General features: G+C 32.1%; 1 pseudogene; it reads right to left on the bottom strand.

The window, feature by feature from the left end:
* Positions 1 to 204: 204 nt before the first annotated feature.
* Positions 205 to 21,047, bottom strand: LOC108906001 (annotated as a pseudogene).
* Positions 21,048 to 24,069: the final 3,022 nt, after the last annotated feature.

The raw sequence follows: 24,069 nt of genomic DNA, 5'->3' as shown, positions 1-24,069 counted from the left end.
ATTAAGTAGTTACAGATAACTGTGGAAAATTTAACCGGTTTTACTAGCGCTTTCATAATTAACTGCAATTATTTATAAACATATTCTTGTTTACAAATTACTATTTTAATTATTGCTTATAGCTTTAATGTGAAAGGAAAATTTTTAAAACAAATAAATAATTGAAAAAATGAGCAGATATCTTAAATTTTTATTAACCGCATTTGTTATCTGTCTTTACTAATATTTATTGCATAGTTGTATAAAATTCACGAAATTTTTAAACCCATTTCCGTCTTCTCAGCGAAATATGGACACCATTCTTTGACATTAGAATTGTTTCTGGAGCTAATTCTAGCGCATGGGCTGGTATTGTGGGGTGTAGTTCAAAACGGATTGTCTTCATTTCCGACATTGCAAACTTCTGACCTAAAATGGAATTGAAAATCTTGTTAAAACATAGGATTTTACAATGAAAAAAGAAATATTTATCAACTTACCTATGCAATTGCGAGGTCCAGCACTGAAAGGTACATAAGAGAATTAAGAGAATTGTACCCTGCTCTCGTAATTTTCAAATCTTTCCGGAATAAATTTTTCTGGGTCTGGAAAATATTTTTGGTTCCTGTGAATTCCAAAACTGAAGAGCCTTATAGTTCGACCTTTAGATATCACATTACCATCTGAAGCACAACAATAATAGTCCTAATTTTGATAACAACAACACCACTTAACGAATGTTATTACTCCATTCGAGGCCTTCCTAAAGTTCCTTCCCTATAAGTGGCACAGAAGGGTACAGTCTTATGGTTTCTTTTATGACCAATTCCAAATATTTCAGATCCTGCAGGTGCGAGGTCGTGATCTGAGCGCATGTGTTGTCGCCGAAGATGTTCCTTTGTTCTTCAACGACTTTTCGCTGAAAATTTTAAATGTTTAGACCACTTGAATGATAGTAGTTTGAGGATCGCAATTTGCAAGTATTGATATTGCACACTGATCTGAACATCTTGGTTTGTTGCCAGTGAATAAAGAGCAAAGGTGATTGCAGATGAAGTTGTATCGTGTCCGTACAAACAAAACAAAAATAGCAATAATAAACAACCAAGTTAAGTATCTTTTTTGACAAATTTAAAGTGTAACGGAGAACAACGAACACCATTTTTCAGAAAATGCTCCCCAAATCCTTAGACAGTAGATTATTTGTGAATATGATTAAAGATNAAAAAGCCCTTTGTTTTATCTTTTTCCACCCTTGGCCGGGGGTTGAACAAAAAATTACTCTCACTTATTGTTATAATATACCTTAAACTAACTCATATCAAAAATTCAGCCAAGTTGACAAAATTTCGATTTAAAGGCTTAGTTAATTGGACTATTAACTTGGTTTCGTCATACAAAAGTAACGGGCTTGAAGGACAATATTCGCAAATAACGCATTTTTTGAGAATTTGAAGAGTATTTTCTCGAAAATGGTGGATACTGGTGTAAAACTGACTTTAGATGCATATTGATAGGGTCCGAAAACATGTCGATAACAAGGTAAAAAAAAACATACATTTTTTTTGTGCGCCTGGGTGATAATTGCTGCTAACAATTCTTAAATTCTAATTTATCTAGCTTTAGACTTTAGAGGTGTTCTAGCTTTGAAGTTACTTCAAGTTCCTGTATTTTGCACCGCTGGCGCTGATACGGAAAACCCAATAATAGAATGTTATTTATTTATTTTTTTAATGAAGGATCGGAAGCAATGACTTATGTACTTATTTGCCTGTTAAGATAAACGAGTTTGGGGTTCTTTTATCAGAGTTCATAGGTTTAGTTCAAGTTAACTATGCCTCATCATAGTGCTGCTATTGTTTTATTTATACTTTACCAATATTACTACAAAGTTTTTTAATTTAAATCCTGCCTCTTTCTTAACGGTAAGTTTACGTAATCAACAGGCTACCTAAATATTTTTTCCACATTTCTCTTTTTTACTTTAAGTCAATAGAATATACAGAGTGGAAAGTTTAATTGCAACAAATTCTGCATCTTAATAAATAAAGGTTTGTCGCAAAATTCTTGAAACACGTCAGTTTTTATTTTCAAATTACGAAGAGGTTTGTTTATTTTTTTAATTATGTGACGACTTTTTTTAAATGAAAGAGTAGGTTGATTAATTTTTTATTTTAAAGGCTTTTCGAGCAAAATATGGTGCTGCTCCGTCTTGCTGAAACCATATCCGTTTGTCACATAAATCGGGACCCAAATTATTGGGGAATAAAGCCGCTAAAATAGGAACCAGTTCATCTTGGAGCATAGTTAGTTACGTTTGTCCGGTTACATTTTTCTTGAAAAATATAAGACCCCAATAATTCCATCCCAAACGTTTGTTATCTGAGGCATTCATGTATTACTCAAAGATATACATATTTTTGTTATTATATTTTATTTACAACATTTCCTTAACTACTACCAAAATGTCATGCGCTGTCCTGATCAATTTCTTTGGGACTCTAGACGTAGATCTTGAGATTTAATTAACAAGCTACCACTACATCAAGTAAGAAAAAAATGTATACTTATATTAAAGCAGTTTCAGTAAACAAAAAAATACGTATTGTATTTACAATTGAAAAAGTTTTTAAATACAAATTTAATCAACCTACCCTTCCAGTTAAAGAAAAAGTTGGGGTTGCTGCAACCCCCACATAATTAAAAAACGCCTGTGAGCTTGGGAAAAATGAATTGAATAGCATCTTCTTAGATAACAAATTCCGCCAACGCCAAGCCAATGAAGCTTTCAGGCTGAAATTTTTACCGCTTATTAAGGGTGTAAAAAGCCTCAAAAATCCTGAATTACAAGTGTCTGTGATGAAAATTGTATTAATTATTAGCAATTGAAAAAAGCGGACATTTTCGACCATTTTTGAGCTCTTGCGCATAAACAAATTATCGGAATTTAATCGGACTTGTCTTATTTTACAGATTTATTTAATACCTACCTTTTTCGGATAAACCTTTTTTCTCTATGAATAACAGTTTTTTTACGCGAGTCAAAAAACCACTTTTCCATAACTTTGACCATTGTTTTAACAAAGTTCCCCAACTAGTTGATTTTCTTGTCTTGAGTTGATTTTTTGATATTTTGTTTATAACACGTTTCTGAACAATATTCCGCAGAGAAATTTCTAATAGTATTTTTTTCCCGAAAAAAAGCTATAATGACTGGCCTATACGACAAAGTTTTCCTAACTATTTTCAGAATTATCTACGTATGGATTCTTATACATTTATCATTTTGTTAGACTTGATCTCACCTGTCATATCTAAACAAAACACGAAGATGAGAGAAAGTATAACTGCCTAATCGCGCGAAGTATACCCAATACTTTAATTCGCAAGGAAAAGTTCAATGGCAGGATGATATGTTAAAAAAAGGAAAATCTTAATTTATGATAACATACCTGGCTTAATAAATTATTCTTCATATTGGTTTCATTGTTTTCTTCTACTATAGATTCATGAGCTTTGTTCGCAGTATTCCGTTCTGATCTTTCGCTCTCATCCTCTCCTCCGTCCTCATTCTCCTCCGCTGCCACTATTTCTTCAGTATCCATATTACTTATACTAGCAGTAGGTATAGTAGGTATAGCTTGATCACTGGTAAATAGCAGATTATAATACCATAAAGTTGGTACATATACATCCTCTTGTCCTACCCCACTCCTATTTAATTCTAAAACCTTTTTTACTTCTTTGCGAAATGATCCCCTAAAGCTTTGAATATTTTTCACCACATAATCTCTATTTGCTTCCGGATTTACTATTTTGCAAACATCAATCAATTTATCGTAAGCAATATTTTTTAAATTTTTATTTGTATATTCTTTACATTTGACCTTCCATAGGCAGGGATTTGATTTATAAACTTCAATAAACTTTGTTATTAAGTATTTTGACCAGTACCTTGTTTATTTTGTTTGACTTTGACCCACGCTCAAATCGCGTGCGATAGTTGTCGCTACAAAAACACGAATCACGTTCTTTTACCGCAAGTCAGCCTACAAGCAGGGTTGCCAATGGTTCCCGGATGAAATACCCATTACAGAATTAGCATTACAAACAAATACCCATATTACAATTTTTTTACAGGGCGGGACATATAAAATAAATATTCGATCTTTATTACATTTCAGACAAGAATTATAATAAAACAGGATCTATACGGTTTTTTTATTCGTTTTAAAATACGGTTTTTTTATTCGCAATGGTAAGTTATTAACTGCCAGTAGTCCACATAATTTAAGACTTTTTGGTAGACTCTTAAATGCGTTTTGTCATAAGATCACTTATTTTGATATTCGATTTAATTTGTTTAACATTATTTTTACGTTTTTCTGAAGACTGATGTCGATACAGATCATTTTTACTATTTTAATAATGGATAGTTACTTGATCCAAATCTGAAAGACTGGCTTATAAAGCAAGAAACTAATAGTAGTACTAGCAGTTGTAATGAATATGCCTTTTGCAAGGCATATAATATGTCATTAATTGTCCATAAAATAATCTGTATCGACATCAGTCTTCAGAAAAACATAAAAATAATGTTAACTGGGCTACTCATAGCATAGCTCAGTGTACAGCACTACATCATAATGCTGTAATACATCTTTTATCTAGTGCTATAGCTCAGTGTCACACGTCACAAGAAACAAACAAGAAGGCACATATTAATTAGTGAGACGGACTGTCAGCTGTCCTGTGTTACAACGAGAGTATTATATCTATCCTCTATTATATTATGTATAAAATAAGAGATAGCAATACGCGTAGAGTGGGCCAGCCAACTACAACTCAATATAAAGTAACTTGTTACCTCCCCAATAAAATAAATATTCCCCACAAAATCTCCAGGAAAAATAATTCCCCACAAAAAACCCACAGTCAATGAAATTCCCCACGTTTTGGGGAATTACCCACATATTGGCAACCCTGCCTACAAGAGTGCACTCGCTATTTTCGCGCATGTCAAATTTAGATTTACATTGACGTTCTTTCGCGCGCGAGATAAATGCCGTGTACTAAACCCACAGGAAAGAGTATACATGTAAAGCTACCTAATGTGTCCAGATATCACGCCTCGACTGATTAAAATCTGTACAACTTAGAAAATCACTACAATTATTTTGAAATATCTTACAAGAACTCTACGTTAAAACAACGTGAGCGAAAATTAAATAAAAAATGTTCTATTTGATTATTTTTTCGCGCCCGAATTTTCGTACGCTCACCTTGTAAACTATAAGCGTTATGTTACCATAATTTTTATACGAAAAATATAAATACGTCATTTTTAATAAAAAATAATGTGATAAAACAAAATTAAAATACATTTATTTCTAAACAGATTTAAAAAAGTAAGTTATCTTTTCCTGAAAGAAACATAGCATCCATCTGTTGGCGTAAGCACAAGTTTTGGGACAAGTTTCAATTCTCGTTCTGGTTTGGAAGGGAGGACTTCGAAATTCCTGAGAATTTTTGACACGACGCTTTTCATTTCTAGCTTAGCAAACATTTTCCCTAAAAATGTTTATTCATATTAATACTAAATTTAAATACAGGGTGTTTCAATTAAAACTTGCCACCTGGAAAATATAGGAATTAAAAAAAACAAAAAAATCTTAAACACGTCGATTTTCTTCAAGGGGGACACCTGATGCTGTAAGTTTTGGTGTCTTGAGAGCTATCCCTTAGGCAACGGTGTAAAATACCCTTAAACTTTAAATAGCACCCTATGTTGCGACATCTCATTTTAAAGCTTTTTCAATTTTCCTCACGACGACACGCGACTTTTTAGATTAGATCTGGCGATCTGGGAGGCTAATCAATTGAACCTCTGCGTCCTATCCAGTGATTTGGAAAGTTCTGATTAAGAAAATCACGCACAGCTACGGCATAATGTGGTGGAGCACCATCCTGCTGACACCACACATCCTCTTCTGGCACAAAGCGTTGTCATTTTCCAATACCTCCACAATCATCGGGTAGGTATTCGCTTCCAGTAGATGCAGATATATGTTTCCATCCACACTTCCCTGTAGGAAAAAAGGCCCTATGAGGTAGTCTCCCAGTATGTCCACCCTTCAATTTTCTCGGATGCTGAGTATGAGTATCTTGACACTCCAGTAGCGGCAATTATGGCGGTTATCGACCATCTTGTTCCAATGTACAATCATCGGAAAAACAGATTGAGTACAAAAAATTTGTATTCTTTCGAGCACGATCACTCATTTCTTCACAGAACTGCAAGCGGCGATCAGGATCGTCTTCATTAATTTCTTGTACCAAATTCATTTTGTATGGGTGATACTTATGAATTTTTAAGATTCGGCGGCAATTAGGTGCAGAAATTCCTGAAATACTTGCAAGTTTCTCGAGACTCAAATTTGGTCCCAGGTGTTTTTTGTTTTTTTTTATTTCCGATGTTTTCCACGTGGGAAGTTGTAATTGGAACACCCTGTAGATTTGTCCTTACCTATACAGTCGCGAGGTCCTGCGCTAAATGGCATGAATTTGTATTGATATTTGTTGTAATCATCTTCGAATCTCTCTGGTTTAAATTTTTCAGGTTCAGGGAAAAGCTCAGGATTTTGATGAATGTCGTATAAGAATAACCCTATGTCTGTATCCTCTGGAATAGTCATCCCATCTAAAAGGAAAAAGTTATTTATTTATTTCTATTTATGTGTGTACAGAGGTAGCTAGACAACGGAAAGATCAAATATGAAATTGCAAGCGTATAAAGTATAAGTATAGATATATATTTATTGACATTTATGTACATTAAGTGATACATTTATAGTCATAACATAGGCTGAGTAGTGTTCATAAAAGTTAAAAATTCATCCACAGTATAAAAACAATTATTTAAAAGAAATGATTTCGTAAACTTGTGAAAGGTTTTTTGAGACATGTTTTTAATCTGTTTTCATCTACAAAAATTATCAAACTTGTTGAACAGACTGATAGATGTTACGTTTAGTTAGGGTAATACGCGAATACGATTCAACCATATTTCCAGCGTGCCTAGTGTTATATTGATGTATATCAGCATGAGACTGCAAATTACATAAACTGGAATGAACGAGTTGAAGCGAATCAAGTAGATATAGGCAGGTCAGTGGTAGAATCTTATACGTGAGAAATATCTCCTTACTGGGAGCTAATATAGGGACATCCGCAAGTAGACGAACAACTGCTTTTTGTAACACAAAAACTCTATATGAATCACTAGAGTTGTCCCACGATGGCACACCGTAGTTTAAATTACTATACAGTGTATCCCACCGGGAATCGCCGCGATCGATATCTGGAAAAGTACTTATTTGATAAATTTGAAAATTTGGCAACTTATCAAAGTCAGTGGGGGAAACGCAACTAAAATATTTTCAAGGTTATAACACTAGTGTTATAAGTGCTATGACGTTGAAAATATTTTAGTTGCGTTTCCCCCACTGACTTTGATAAGTTGTCAAATTTTCAAATTTTTCAAATAAGTACTTTTCCAGATATCGATCGCGGCGATTCCCGGTGGGAATTTTCGAGAATTCGCGAGATTTAGACTGTCTCTGCTGTGCTTATCACGGGTTAACAAGGTTGTATCGTCTACAAAAAGTATACAAGAAGCATTACGAATGTTAACAGGTAAGTCGTTGATATAAATAAGGAATAGTATAGGCCTTAAGACCGAACCTTGAGAGACACCACCCTTAAGGTGGCCATATTCCTGGCCGAGAAATAGTGAAATTTCTGGCATTTTTAGGTACTGAAATCTTGAAAAGTAAAACGTGTAGAACAAAAGTAAGCACAAAAATAAAATCCTTGATGTTTTGTTTATTCATTGTTACCATTTAAATTTACTCAAATAAAATAATAACTAAAAAAAAGCGTTTGTAAAACATGCGTTTGCTGTTATTCTAACCCCACATTTTAAGAATTATTTTCACGTACTTATAAATAAAAGTAAACAATTTTATATGTAGGACTAAGCAACCAAGTGTTATAAGAATATTTACATGTAGAATTATATATAAAAAAGTTAGTATTTTCGTAGATTTCAGTACCAAAAACCTTGATGGTTTGATCGTTTTTTGCACCTGTTTATTCGTTTCCTGCGGCGTCTTTGAAAATACTCAGGTGGCATGACATAACATTCCTATTATTATTATTCAGTTATTAAATGTTTGAAATTATTTGTCTTTGCGGAAAACACTATTTAAAGAATATGGGGCCCTTAACCGGTATTGAAGCAGATTCACAGACATTGAGACACACAAATTGCCGTCTGTCAGTCAAGTACGATTGGAATAATTGCAATGCTTTGCCACGAACTCCTAAATTTCTAAATTTACGCAGTTAAAAGCCTTAGATAAATCACACATGTGTGGGATTACCTTGATCAAATCCCTCAACTATTTGATCTAATATAGCTAATAAGGCTTTGATAGTAGAAAGATTTTTCCTAAATCCAAATTGAGATGGTGTCAAATAGATTTAGTTTCAAGATATGAGATCAATTTATCTTTAATTAATACAGAGGAAAACACTGGTTCAATCAAATCTGTTACTGATTTCAATGTTTCATAACAGTTTCAAAGTATTATTATGACAAAATCCAAACTTTTTAGTACTTACCCCACTCTAGCTCCTCCTCGAGCTTTCTTCCTATAAAGGGCACTGGACTGTACATCCTCATTGTCTCTTTAATCACGGTCTCCAGATATTTCATTTCTTGAAGGTCCCTTATGGCCATTTCAGGAGCAATGTTATCTCCAAAGAGCATTTTCTGTTCTTCGTATGCCTTCTCCTGAAAAAAATATATAATTTTAGCTTAAATTTTCACGGTATATTCATTTTTGGGATAGTAGTACATATTTAAATGATTCTCACCTGAACATCTGGATGGTGGGCCAGACAGTATAAGATGAAAGATAAAGATGACGCCGTCGTATCTTGAGCCTGTAAAAATAGAATTTAAAGCAGGATGATGATGGTTTTATTTTTTTTTATAATCGGCTTCGCACGCAGCAAACCAATACAATTTGTTCATGCGTCATGGACATTTAAAAATATCGCCAAATAATAAACACATTAACAAAATAATACCAACTCTAAATATAGAATTAAATTGTTGGGAAATCCAGGGATAATTTGCGAGGAAATAAACGAAGCTTGTTTGTCGTTCGATCTCCTTTAATTATTATCAATCAATTTAATTTAAATGTAAATAAAGAGTTTCTGTGAAATTTTGATCAGTATAACTGAATAAAGTATACTCTTTTAATACGTATTTCCAAACATTAGCATCCGCATCGTGTGTGTGTGTGTGTGTGAATATCTATAAAAAATTATGCGCGATAAATTTTGAGATGTACTGAAAAACGCATAAGAACATGAACATACTGATTATAGATAGTATGTGTCTATTTATCATACGTTTACTGATGACATTTCATTAGAGCAGCCATATTCAACCCCTTTGTGGGTTTGGGATTTATTTTTTCTTTTTTATGCATTTTAATAAAAGCTCGTTTTTAAAATATTTTTTTCTACTTTTCAATCAATAGTCATATTTTTTTCTTTGTTTTTTTCTAAAACTACAAATTTAAATATGCAAAAAGCAGGGAACATCGTTAACATGCAGAGTCAGGCTCTTTTTAGATGATGAAATTAGTCCCCCACCACTTTAATTTCGTGCGTATCATTAGCGGTTTATTGTTGTTACTGTTTTATGTTGTTTTGGCTTTATTTAATATATCTAGCACTGATTAAGTTGATGAAATGGCTGAATAACAGAGAAAAAAGTAACAGCATATAGTATTTCATTTAGGAATTTATAACTTTAACATATTTAAACTTTCCTAATAAGTACTTGTGCACTTTTATGAACACGACGTGTCTGCGCTTACGCCCTTTGAGTATCCGTAATTAATAAAATATCAAAAATAATTTTTTTGAAACAAATTAATTTTCCTAATATGCCAATAAACACTCGAAATAAATTTATACTCGGTGCTAAGTTCGTATGGATATAAAAAATGTGATAGCTCTAAAATAACTGGTGCAACCTGTATAAATTTAAATACATTTACCCCAAACATAAACACGCCCACTTGATCCCGGATCTCAATCCTATCGAGAGGTCTTCCATCCACTTCGCTCTTTAACAGCAGATCCAGAAAATCTGGCCTTTTCTTCTCATCGAAATACTTATCGTCATCTTCATTCTTTAAATTTTCGATTCTCTTGTCTATCACCCCTTCAATGAAGGAATGGTATATTCTCAGTATCCGCTTTTCCCAGTAGTACATCGGGGTGAAACGGTATAGCCAGTCAGGCATTGGAAGAAATGTTCTAGTCAGCATAAAGTCTGTGATTGATGCCAAACTGGATACAAACTCTGACTCCCCATTTGTCTGGGCATTTATGGAAGTTCCCATAGCCGCCTCTGAAATTTCACAATGGGCAGCGTGCATTGTATAATGAAAATATTACAAATCTCTAAGAGATTATTAATTAATGATAATTAATGATTAAACTTTAGCGCGTAAAATACATTTTTAAACGAGTGTCTGCCACCACTCTAATTCGTGACGTAATTTAGTACGATCGAGATCGAGAAGGTGACAGTGGCTCGACAGTATGGGCATAGTAAGTACTAAGAGTCTAGTCAGACTATGTTCCTGGTCGCACTGAATGAGGTCACAAAGCGGTTTCAGTTTTTACTATAAACGTATAATTTTATATTTTTTATATGACATATTTTATAATTTTTTATGACGCTTGTACCATGTCCCATTAGGTACAGCATTCTATTAATTGTTACTAATTTTGACAATTTATACTTCATAATATTCTGAAAGGTTTCAAGGCAGACCATACTTTGCGTAGCTATTTCTTGTGTGATTCTAACGCCCATGTTGAAGATTCTGCCAAGATAGAAGACACATCTAAAGAAAAGACTGCAATTGTCAGTTCGTTTTTATAATTCATTCTGTATTAAAATGTTTGACATGGTACTGGGTCGTATAATACTTTACTGAGTTTGAAACCTATTTTGTTCCTTAAGGAGGTATATCGGGGTCCGAGGGAAGTGAAGATCGCAGGGGGGGTCCTATGCTTTTCTTATGGGACTAAAACGCGCTGCCAATTTGAAAAAATTAAATTCTATTGAAATTATTTGCGATAAACATTATCTGTATAGCAAAGAAATCTACTCAATATGCACATAACATACATATTGAAAATTAACAACATAAAAATATATCTAAGTAGTTTTAAATTATATTTGATCAACGCATAAACACTATATAGATGTGGCAACAGCGCTAATAATCGAGTGCAGTTGTAAACACTGCGAATCAACAGACCTCGGACATCGGAGATATTGCGCGTCAAATTCGGGTAAAGATGCGTACGCGTTCAAAAATGTATTGTGTGTAAACTATGTAAAATAAAATTATTATATATAGCAGATATATCGTATTATCCTCGCGAAGATTTGTATCCTTTATTTAAAATCCGTAAATCATGTGAACTGGTAAAACAACGAGAAAATAATTATGTTAATTTAGTTCTAAAGAAATGAAATGACACTCGCGCCCATCACTCGTCCAAGTCAATAAAAATGTTGGATGCAATTTTGAAGGTTCTGTGATAGAAATTACATTACTACTCACAGTTCGTGTTTTTCAGCTCTATTTTAGTAATGTTACAAAAGTTTTGCAACTATAACTAATTTTTTAGATATAAAGTTTGCTGAGAAATATTTATGTTCCTTTGTTATTCCGTACAAATGCTTTTATCTCAAGTATTACTAATTATATTAATCAAGTAAAGAAAACAACCCTAAATATTGCTGGGTAATGATTACGATGTGTTTATAAACCATTAAATATATTAAAAGGATTTATCAACTGTATTTTTTATTCCAATAAATATATCACAGCTTCCTGGTCTTTTTTAATCAATATAGTTTTTAAAAACATTACAAAAAATCATCTGTTGTGGATAATTTATTGTTGATAACAATGTACATGGGATTTAGAAAAAAATGTATATGATTGAAATCAATTTCGTTTTTATCAAGTCTTTCAAATGTATTCCTTCCTTGCTGTCAGCTGATTGCGACGTTGCCACATTAATCAAGTCAGACAGAAATGCAATTATTGGTTTCTGTTTTTAATTAATACAGCTGTACTAAGTTCAAAACTTACATTATTTTTACATCAAAAATAACATAATACTGTGTACTATCTATGGAAAAGATTTGTTTCACAATTTCTACATTTTTTTCTCAGTTATGGGCAAAAAAAGGGCCGCGCCGTCCATCTTCGCCATATAAACCTATGTTAAAATGAACAACTTTCAACAACAATATCTCAAAATTTAGATGATGACGCACAGAGGGAGCACTGGGATATAAATTTCAAGTACATCTGTGCATTTGAGTAAACCCGATATACCTCTTTAAGATGAACAACATGACAAAAAGATGACAAATAAAACAAGTATTGTTCGTTTAAATTATAATTTGTTTTACATTATTTTATATCAAAATATTCTTACCGCAAATAATATCGAGAGTGCAGAGATTCATCAGTAAATATATATCCACACTCTCCTTACCCACTTCCCTTTCAATTTTTTTTGCCAAAACGCTCCCATTTTTCTCGAAAACGTCTATATATCTACTTAAAATTGAAATGTGGAACGATGGATTTAACATTCGCCTTTGGTTTTTCCAATATACCGCTGAAAAAAATTTTTAATGAAGAACATTTGTGATCGTGAATGAAGAAAGTTGTGAGGAAAATGGCCTACCAGTAGTTACAAATAGAGAATTTCCCACCCACTTTTGCGCTGCTTTATATTGTGATGATTTTTCGATTATTTTCGTCGAGCTCAGTATGAATTCTACTAATTTTATGTCAGATGTGAAGAGCACTTCTTTGAAAGGTCCTATTTGCAACTTAAAAGTTTTTCCATATTTTCTCGTGAATCCTGTTAGTATAGAAAGAAACTCTGCAAAAAAATTATCAATAAATGTAAGCGGTGTTTTTCAATACTTTGTGTAAGCTATGGGAAATTTTACACTGAAAAGCCTTAATGAAGTCAAAAATTCACTATTTTTCAAGACACAAGATGGTGAAATTTTTGTATATTTATTTTTATTTATCACCTAAGGGGAAAGAACGTATAAAATTATCTAAAACTGTCCATGAAAGAAAACGACTATTTTTATACAACTCGAAATTCTAAATTGTCAGGTCAGACCAAGGTCAACATAAAAACATTGAAGGAACATCCTATTTTGTGTATAGAATTTCAAATTTTATGTCGAAATATGGAGGGACAACATTTTCCCCGTATGTCCTTGCATGTTGTTTAGAGGTCCTACTTATTTTCCTCGGAATAAGTAGATAAAGACGTTTCATGCATAATTTGTAGGATGTTCGATGAATAAATAGATGGTGACCTCGCATTTGAACTTCATCCCAAATTGCAAGGTCAAAATAAGGTCAACTTAATATTAAATGGAATACCCTATTTATGCCAACAACTGACTCAGCGTTAAAATTTATTTCGGAATCTGGGATTAAAACAAATTGTTAGCATGTCTTTGCACATCAAAGGTTAACTAATTTTGTACAAAAAATAATGGATATAAAAGTACATAATAGGATTATACAAGATGTGGAGTGTATAATCTATAAATATTAAACTACAGCTTCCTAACGATATTTGTAATAGAAGTCTTTTACGAAAAAGTTCTATTTTTGAGTTTTTTTTTTTCGTAAATTGATCCCCATTAACGCGGATACAGGCATGGCACCGACGCACCTGTTATGTTTTGGTATTAATGTGAATAGCCAAAAACAACTTTAGAAACAAAACTCGTGATTAGTTTATTAAACCCCGTTTATTGTTCAAAAGCCTATTACATGCTGTATTGGTGGCTAGCAAGGAAGCGATAGTGTCGGTACAAAAAACTGGATACTTTTTCTCGCATTCCATTGCTTTTAAATACAAACAATAAATGTTTACATATATATAACACCTCTTCCCTTAAAATTAATAAAACCTCTTGTTGCTTAGATAATTAAATTAAAATCTAATCTATAAAGCAAGTCTTTCTGGTGGTTTTATTTGACTGCGGCGTCTTAAACTTCTGGAAGCCGTGCTCGATTCGGGTCTGTGTGCACTAACATTACTAGAACTTTTGTCCACCACACTATTTACATTAAATTCAGTACAATCATTTACTTTTTCAAGCAGTTCAGATCGTGGAATGATTGTCACATGACTTTCGGCTTCTTGTTCTACAACATTTCGTTTTAATTGATCAGTATGCCGACGCCACTGCATTCCACAATCCGTTTTAACTAAAAATGTACGTTTTCCAAGAACCTTAAGAATATTACCAGCACACCACCTAGGTTTATTAGCTCTGAAATCGCGAGCCCAAACACGATCATTGATTTTAAAATAAATATCTTTGTTTGCTTTGTAATATTCTTTTTGGTAATCTTGTTTATTCTTTACTGTAGTTGCCGTTGATGGTAATAAAATGTCAAATTTCGTTCTAACATTTCTTCCAAATAATAATTTGGATGGTTTTTCACCTGTGGTAGTATGAGCCGTGTTCCTGTGGTGAAACAAAAATCGGTTTATTGCAAGGTGTACATCACATTGTGGATTTTCGTGCCTGGCTTTTAAAATAGCATTTTTCATTATTTTGACTGCACTTTCTGCTAAACCGTTTGTGGAGGGATGGTACGGTGCTCCCGTTAAGTGTTTTACCCCACTAGAAATTAAAAAATTTTGGAATTCTTCAGATGTAAAACTTTTAGCATTATCTGTACACAATTCTATAGGTAATCCATAACGTGCAAAAAGTTCTCTAAAAATTTTTATAGTGGAAAATGTTGAAAAATTATTAACCTTATAACATTCCAGCCATTTAGAAGTTGCATCCTGAATAACTAAAAAGTTTTTGTTAAATAACGGTCCAAAAAAATCTGCATGAAGTCTAGTCCAAACCTCTTTGGGCCAATCCCATACAACTAAAGAATTTTTTGGAGGATTTACTGCATATATCGAACAAGAGTTACAATTTTTGCAAAAGTTTTCTATTTGTATATCCATTTGTGGCCACCATACATAAGAACGTGCAAAATTTTTTGTTTTAACAACTCCCATGTGCGTGCTGTGAAGTTCCTCTAAAATACATTTTTGAAATTTTTTTGGTACTATTAATCGATATCCCCATAAAAGACAATCTTGTTCTATACTTATTTCATTTTTTCTAACAAAAAAAGGTTTAAATTGTTCTGCTGGACATTCGTCTGGCCAACCGTTTTTAACGAAAAATATTATTTTACTCAGAAGTGGATCAACACCTGTTTCCCGTTTAATTTGCTTGAAATTCAAAGGTAAATTAGATTGTTCTAAAAAACTAATATTTGACACTTAGAATTAATATTTAAATACATAAAAGTTTCGTTTTCTTCATTTGAATTTTTTAAAGGCAAACGTGATAAAAAATCTGCGTTATTTTTGTTAGAAGGTACATATTTAATTTCGTAATCAAATGCAGATAAAACATGTGCCCACCTTTGAAGCCTGTTTGCCACAAAAACTGGCAAACCCTTATGATTTCCAAAAATTGTTAATAAAGGCTTATGATCACTATAGAGTAAAAAATGTTGATTATAGAGATATTGATAAAAATTTTTTACACCAAAAATTATTGCAAGTCCTTCTTTTTCAATTTGTGAATAGGACGTTTCCGCGTCATTTAATAATCGTGAAGCAAAAGCTATCGGTTTTTCGGAACCATCATTAAAAATGTGACTCAATGTGGCACCTAGAGCATATTGCGAAGCATCTACAGATAATTTAATTTTTTTGTCAGGGTCAAAATGTGTTAATACTGATGAAGATAATAATATATTTTTAGCCTTTTCAAAACTCTGATCGCATTCAGTACTCCAGTGCCATTTGATCTCCTTTTTAAGTAGGTTGTACAGAGGCTTTAACATTTTAGAACAATTTTTAATGAATTTACAATAAAAATTTATTGCTCCTAGGAATGATTTTAGTTCGGTAACATTGGTAGGTAGTGGCGCATTTTTTATTGCCAATACTCTTTCCTCCGATACATGCAACCCTTCCTTATTAATCACGTGGCCTAAATATTTGACAGAATTTTGCATCAAAGAACATTTTTCTTTTTTTACTTTTAAACCGCACTCCATTAAACGTTTAAAAACGCCTTCTAAACGGTCCAAATGTTCTGTGTCATTACTACCGGTTACTAGTATATCGTCTAAAAAGCAAACTACCCCCGGCATTTTATTGAACATTTGTTCCATAATATTTTGAAAAATGGCTGGGCAGCTTGTTATGCCATAAGGTAATCTAGTATAAGAAAAAAGTCCTTTGTGTGTAGTTATGGTAACTAATTTTCTCGACTCGTTATTTAATAAAATTTGTTGATACGCCTCTGACAAGTCTATTTTAGAGAATTTTTTGCCCCCCTGTAACTGAGAAAATATATATTCGATACGCGGTAATGGAAAATGTTGAATTTGCAATACAGGGTTTAAAGTAATTTTAAAATCTCCACATATGCGAATTCTACCGTTAGGTTTCAGCACAGGAACAATTGGGGTAGCCCATTCCGAAAATTCTACTGGCACTAGAACGTTATTTTTTACCAAACGTTGCAATTCATCTTCAATTTTAGACTTTAATGCAAAAGGAACAGGTCTAGGTTTGCAAAACTTCGGAATGGTTCCCTCTTTAACCTTCAAATCTATTTCAAATTTATTAAAGGTGCCTATTTGGCCATCAAAAATTTGTTTATAATTTTCTAATAATTGTAAAATTTGTTTAGAAGAATCTGCTTCATTTCTGTTAAAACTAGATACATATTTGATTTTACCTATACCTAAATTTAACATATTTAAACCGTTTCTACCTAGCAGAGGAGGTCCTCCATTTCTTATTACATAAGTTTTTAAAATGTAGGAATTTCCTTCAAAATTAATTTTCAAATTTATGTACCCTAATGGCTCAAAACTTATACCTACATAATCCCTTAAAGCTAAATCATTTTTACATAACATTTTATTTTTAAAATGTTTAATATATAATTTTTCTGAAATAGCTGAATGAGCAAAGCCTGAATCAGCTTCAAAATTCAAAGGAATATTTTCTGCCGTCAAATTTATGAAAGTAGGTTTAACATCTTCTTGATTATAAAAAATATCATTGCTCAAAGAAATATCGCGAATGTTAAAAATTGACTCCTCTGAATTTTCAGTATTATTTTGTGTTTCCTCTAAAAAATATTGTTTTATTTGTTTACACTGGGGTGCCAGGTGTCCCTTCACCCCGCACTTATGGCAAGTACAATTTTTGAAAGCACACTCAACTGACGCATGGTTTGCACGACCACACACCGTACATTTTCTTTTAATGTTTCTACTGCTTACCGACTGATGGCTTCTTCCCTGCGTCTTACCCCTCGAGGAAGTAGTTGACGTGCCTGGTCCCGTCCTTTGTCCGGTATATTTTTGGTGGGTCTCATGTCGTTGGCGATGGAAATTTACTGGTTCAGCTTTGATTTGAACCACACCCAAGCTTTCTCTCACTTTATGCTCCTTTAAAGTTGATTCCTTGGACAGTGCTATTTTAACCATTTTATTAAAATTTGTGTCCAATTTTGAGGCATCTTCTTCAAAGAGTCTATCCATTATTTTTTCGTCGTTAATTCCAGTCACAAAAATATCTCGTAATATTAAATTTAATTCTGTTCCAAAACCACATGTTGAAGCTAAACTTTTAACTCTTGCCTCCCATTCAGAAACACTCTCATTAACTTCACGTTTACTGTTATAAAATTTAAGTCTTTCGGAGAAATACGATTTTACTGGCGAAAAATAATTATTTAATAACGTTGTTATTTCTTCGAATGTTTTATTTTCCGGTAAACTTGGCACACATAAATTTCGTAGCAATATGTAACAATCTTCGGAAAGTGTATTTAATAATATTGCTTTCATGCGTTCACTATCCGAAATTTTGTTTGCAATGAAGAACTGTTTTAGTCTCTCATTAAATATTATAAAATTAGAATATTTTGGATCGAATGTGGTTAAAGATCCGAGTAGTCCACCGACATCGGCCATTTTGCACTGTAACGTAGATACACTTTTTAACTAAGAAACAGTTTCTGCACACTCCTATACGTGGATACTTAAAAATCCTCGTCGCCAGTGTTATGTTTTGGTATTAATGTGAATAGCCAAAAACAACTTTAGAAACAAAACTCGTGATTAGTTTATTAAACCCCGTTTATTGTTCAAAAGCCTACTACATGCTGTATTGGTGGCTAGCAAGGAAGCGATAGTGTCGGTACAAAAAACTGGATACTTTTTCTCGCATTCCATTGCTTTTAAATACAAACAATAAATGTTTACATATATATAACAGCACCCAATTTTGGTGAATATTTTCCCAAATTCCAGGTATTCCCCTAATTGTGTCTGGGGTAAAATCTGGTGAACTGGTTGCAGATGATAACGGTGCAACAGCTGGCACCTTAAGATGCGATGTACGGTACGAGATAAGGTTCTTACTTGCTGTGCGAGTCGTCGAGTACTAATTGTGGGGTCTTCGTCAAGATTTTCCAACACTGCATCTTCAACAATAAGGTTCACTTCCTGACCACGTCCTTCTCCTCGAGGAATAACACTTCCCGTATCTCGCAACCGCTGAACGCACTGTAGGATTGTACAACCTAGTCGCCGCGAGCGCATTTTCTCCGGCTGCGCCATACACTGACACCATATCGACACGTTCGGAAATAGTAAACGCATTGTTTTCTCGGTTCATTGTAAAACCAGTTTGTGCACAAACTAAAAAATTAAGCAAAGTAAGAAATAAGAATCTCATTTTTAATGTAATCGGCACGCTATTCTTATTTTTTACTTCTTTATAAAAATTACACTGTCACTATCGTGGAATTACAAAATAAAAACTTTTGACTAGAATCTTTCACTTTTTAACACTGATGGATCGATGGACGATGCTTAATATTTAATAATTAAGTGAATAATGAATTCAATACAAATACAAAATCAGTTGACTGCACAAATTTTTTAACAATGTAACCTAACCTTTTTTTAGTATTAAGATTATACCGACTTAAATTGCATAAAACATTTCCAAAGTTTTTAATAAATAACGCAGGGTCGGCCTTCATTTTCGTTGAATAAGTGAACTTTAATTTACAAAAAAAAAAACGCGAATATATAACTTTTTGTTTAAAAGTTTTCTATTATCATCAGGAAGCTGTAGTTTAATTTCTATAAATTATACACGCCACACCCTGTATATATGTATTAGGGTGGCCCAAAAAAACCGATTATTTTTGTTTTTCATGTCTCTTGTGAAAATATGTTAGTTTATCACGACCTCTAAAAAATAAATATCAACGAACTAAAATTTTTTTTTATTGAATTTGATGACCAAAAGAATAGAAATAAATCACGAGACACTTAAATTTTAAAAAATTAAAAAATTATAAATATTTAGTACTCAGTGCGGTAGTAAATTTTGACTCCAGAAAATTTTTAAGTGTCCCGTGATTTATTTCTATTCTTTTGTTCATCAAATTCAATAAAAAAAATTATTAGTTCCTTGATATTTATTTTTAGAGGTCGCTCGAAAACATTTTAGGTACACTACTTTAAAGTTAAAATAATTATGAGTGACCTTTAGAAATTAAAATATCGATTTGAAATTTTCTAGAACTAGAAAATGAAAAAATAACGAGAAAAAAATTAAAAAAGAAATTCAATTTTTGACGATTTTGGAAATTATTAAAAATCTTGAGCGACCTCTAAAATAATTTTTTTTGAGCTGATTTTTTGAGGGGGGCTCTTAAAACATGATAAACTAACATATTTTCGCAAGAGACACGAGGAAAAAAAATCCTGAAGAGTTATCGGGGGTTCGGGTCTGTCTGTGTTCATAAAAATCTAGTCATATCATAACAGTAAAAATTATATTTTATTTTTTTGGATTATGCGTTTTTGTTATTCATTTGAAAATTAAAAAATTTAAATCAATGATTTTTTTAAATTTATGATTATTATTTTACTTAACTTTGTATAGAAAATTATTACAATATTTTGATGGGAAATGAACAGTTTTAAAGTTACATATTTTAGATTTATTCATCCGTGTATGAAAAGCTTATTTTAAATATAAAGAAAATAATAAATCTAAAATGGTTGATTTTCGAGTAAAACACATTAAGAATTAAATGCACTTATTTTGTCTTGAATTCATTACATTTAAATTAATTATATTTTTTAAGTTTAACGACCTGCATACAACAAATATTATCTCGGGCTAAAAATACATTCATTTATTCAAGATGTTGAAAAAAAAAGCGTAAAAAATTTATGTTCAAAATAAATTTCTTAATATATTGGTGTATTTAGTTAACTTCTTTGTTTGGGTCATAAAAAGCTTTAATTATTTTTTTTCACCTATTTATGATTTCTTTATAGAAATAGATATTCTTGATTCATTATATTTTTAGTGTGAATCCAGAAAATGTGGCTCAAATTCTAGATTAATTAAGGGATTATAGTTCATAGTCAAAAAAATACAAGGAATAATTTTAATGAAAAATATTTTAGTTACTTTATTAAACAACGATTAATTAATTTCTCCATTTCCTCCAAGTTTTTTTGTGTAAAGTTTACTCAAAGCAATTTTTGGTTTTCAGTTTCACCATGTTTAAATATTTGCAATAATAAATATATAAAAAATATATTGTTTCACTTACTGTGCCATGGGGTCAATACTTCCAACAAGTTCCCAAAGAGAATATTAGGCTTTGGCCCAGGGAAATTCTTCAACCACTTCTTCGGCTTCTTCAAATAGTAGAGGAGCAGCAGCAATACAATGATACCAGCTATGTATTCACTAAACATTTTCGGTAGTTCAATCACCGCGTCAGATAGGTTGTAAGTAGTGTGTTCAAAAAATGCAGAATGAATAACATCGAGCTTAAGAAAACTAAAGCCTCCCTCTAATTACTGGTGGTCAGGACAGGAACTTTATCCTGGAAAATAACTGCGTTCAGTAGCGCGCAAAATTTCATTTTGGTAGATTTTAAACCAATATGTTATTATTGTATTGTCCTAAGAACCAGAAAATTCCTTTAATTTTTTTTTGGGATACAAGATTCGAATATTTTTTTATACAGGATGTAAATAAATTAACGCCAAAAATTCAGGGGATGATTCCTCGTAGAAAAATAAGGTGGATCCTTCATACAGAAAAAAACGTCTCGCAATGTTTTCACAAAATGAATGATTTCTTACCAAACAATTTATTTAAAATCAATTATATGGTATGATTCTTTCAGCATGATGATGCGCCTCCACTTAATTCCCACATAGTTAGAGAATTATTAAATCATAATTTCGGGGACAATTGGATCGGTTCGTACGGACCAAACAGGTGGCCGCCTAGGTCACCAGACTTAACCCCTACAGACTTTTATTTTTTGGGGGATCTTAAAGACAAAATTTATAAGCGTAGAGCTAATAATGTCGAGGAGCTAAGGGAACATTTTGAAAATTATATTCAGCGGGTGTCAAGTATCCACATTTACAATGCCAAACGTTGTCAATTATGTATCAACGAAAATGGCCAACAATTCGAGCATTTGCTGTGACTTTGTTATGTCATTTTTGTTTTATTGTTGTTTCTCTTTTTTTAAAGTTGTTATTTTTGTTTAGTTTACGTTTAATAGTTATAAGTGTATCCATAATTAAACCTATTAAGTAAAAATAAATGGATATCTAATAAATGCTATTCAACGGGTGTTCTATTTAAAAAAAAAACTATGATTATGTAATATCGGAAAAACTGTGCGATTTGTAAAAAATCTGAGTATGCCACTGGCTTCCTAATAAAAAATTGAATGACACCGGAGATAGAAAGGTTAATGTAAATGGGCCATTTTTGAAAAAAACCCTGTATATCTAAAACTAATCAAGTTAGCCAGGATCTTTGGGTACCAGCGAAGTAAACTCAAAAAAGAGGACGGAACATCGATATCTGATTTTTTGTATTTATCGCCGTTTTGACTGTACCCTACAAAACCATCGAAAATCAACCGCCCTGTACATGTTATTCTGGGATACCCTGTATATCTCAATAATATTTGAGGTACAGTACAATTAAAGTATCTCTAACAAAGTCTACCACTTGGAGGATCCGCCACTGGCTAATCCATAGGTGCATTTGAATAATGTGCAGGTAAATAATAAACACGCAATGACGACATTTCAAAAACCCCAAAAAATTGCTGGAGTTAAGCAAGGCCACAGCCAATGCGTTTCAATAACAAGGTAGACAAAAACAAAGTAAACAAGCTGTCGCAAATTTCTGAAGACTCTCGAGTCTTAGATATTTTTACCATATCGAAGGAGGCAAGCAATTATATTTAACTACTAAAAATTATAAATACTTAATCTAAATACAGATAGATACAATACAAACTAAACTTAATACAGTAATAACGAAACAATTAGACAAAAGAAAAAATACAAAAGATAATCCAAATATCATCAAAAGATACGTTCCTGATTTAGTAATTGTATAGCAACATCCAAAATACGCTTAAAATTATCAAAATTAATATCACACAAGTGGCATAATTTATTAAAGTTACAGCACATTACATATAAAGGTGATTTTAAAGTAAGATTAGTTCTAGGAATGTTAAGAAAAAATGTTTTCGTGTCTCGAGTGTTCTCTAGGTATATGAAACTGAATTTGAGACAGAAAAACAAGCAATTGTTATGTAACAATTTGTATAAAAAAGATAGTGAAAAACCTTGTCAGTAGGTAACGTATTGGATATATTAAGATGCAATTTGTTATTTGAACACCAAGTTTGCAAATTATCGATGTAAAGATATTCATATCATCAGCAAATAATATTATTACAGTCAATTACTTGACAAATGTAGTTAATAAAAATTAAAAATAATAATGGTCCTAAATTTGATCCCTGAGGGACTCCTGAAGTTGAAAAGTAATTGGGTGATACAAACCCATTATATGAAACAATTTGGACTCTATTATTTAAGTATGATTTAAATAGAGATAACACGTTGCTGTTAAAGCCAGATTTATCTAAAGTATCAGATACAAATTGAGTAAATACTATATTTGTAACAGTGGACCTGTTCATCATAAAACCGTGCTGTTCCACGACTAACTGACCCCTAATAGCATTGTATATACGACTATACAGCATAATTTCAAAAATTTTAGAAAAGTTGGACAGGTTAGATATAGGACGATAATTTTCAATATTCACAAACACATATATATAATCTTTTGATGTCATTTTATTTTTTAATTCTTTGGAAGCTAATAAAATTTCAGATTTAGATATAGGTTCAATACTAATTAATGCTGAATTGTATCATGAGATATTGATTTTAGAAGTAGATGGAATAAAAACACATTTTGTCGGGTATTCTAGTGCTTGTATTTTTTTAATGAATAAAAGACCAATACTTTTGTGGATTGTATGAAATTGAATTTTGACGTTGTCTAGAAACTTCTTATAAACTTCCTTAATCTGATCTTTAATTAACTTTCTCAAATGTTTAAATTTATTTAAAGTGTGTGAGCTCTGACGTTCTTTATGCTTTTTAAAAAGTTTAGCCTTAGTTTTGATATTTTTTATAATTTCAGGACTATACCAAGGTGGATATGTATGGCTATAATTTCTATATGATGAATATAAAATATTTAATACAAACGTTCATAAAAAATGTTTCAGGCCACATTAATATTATCATAATTATTTAAAAATGACCAGTTAGTATAGTATAGCTAACGCAGGACGATGTAAGTCCTCAAAAAGAACATCATCATGTACAACTTTATATTCAAAATTTGATAAAATTAAATCAAGCAAACAGAGAT

The sequence above is a fragment of the Anoplophora glabripennis genome, unplaced genomic scaffold, assembly GCF_000390285.2.
Source record: "Anoplophora glabripennis isolate ALB-LARVAE unplaced genomic scaffold, Agla_2.0 scaffold188, whole genome shotgun sequence".
Lineage (NCBI taxonomy): Eukaryota > Metazoa > Arthropoda > Insecta > Coleoptera > Cerambycidae > Anoplophora > Anoplophora glabripennis.
This window is presented reverse-complemented; position numbering and strand designations above follow the sequence as displayed.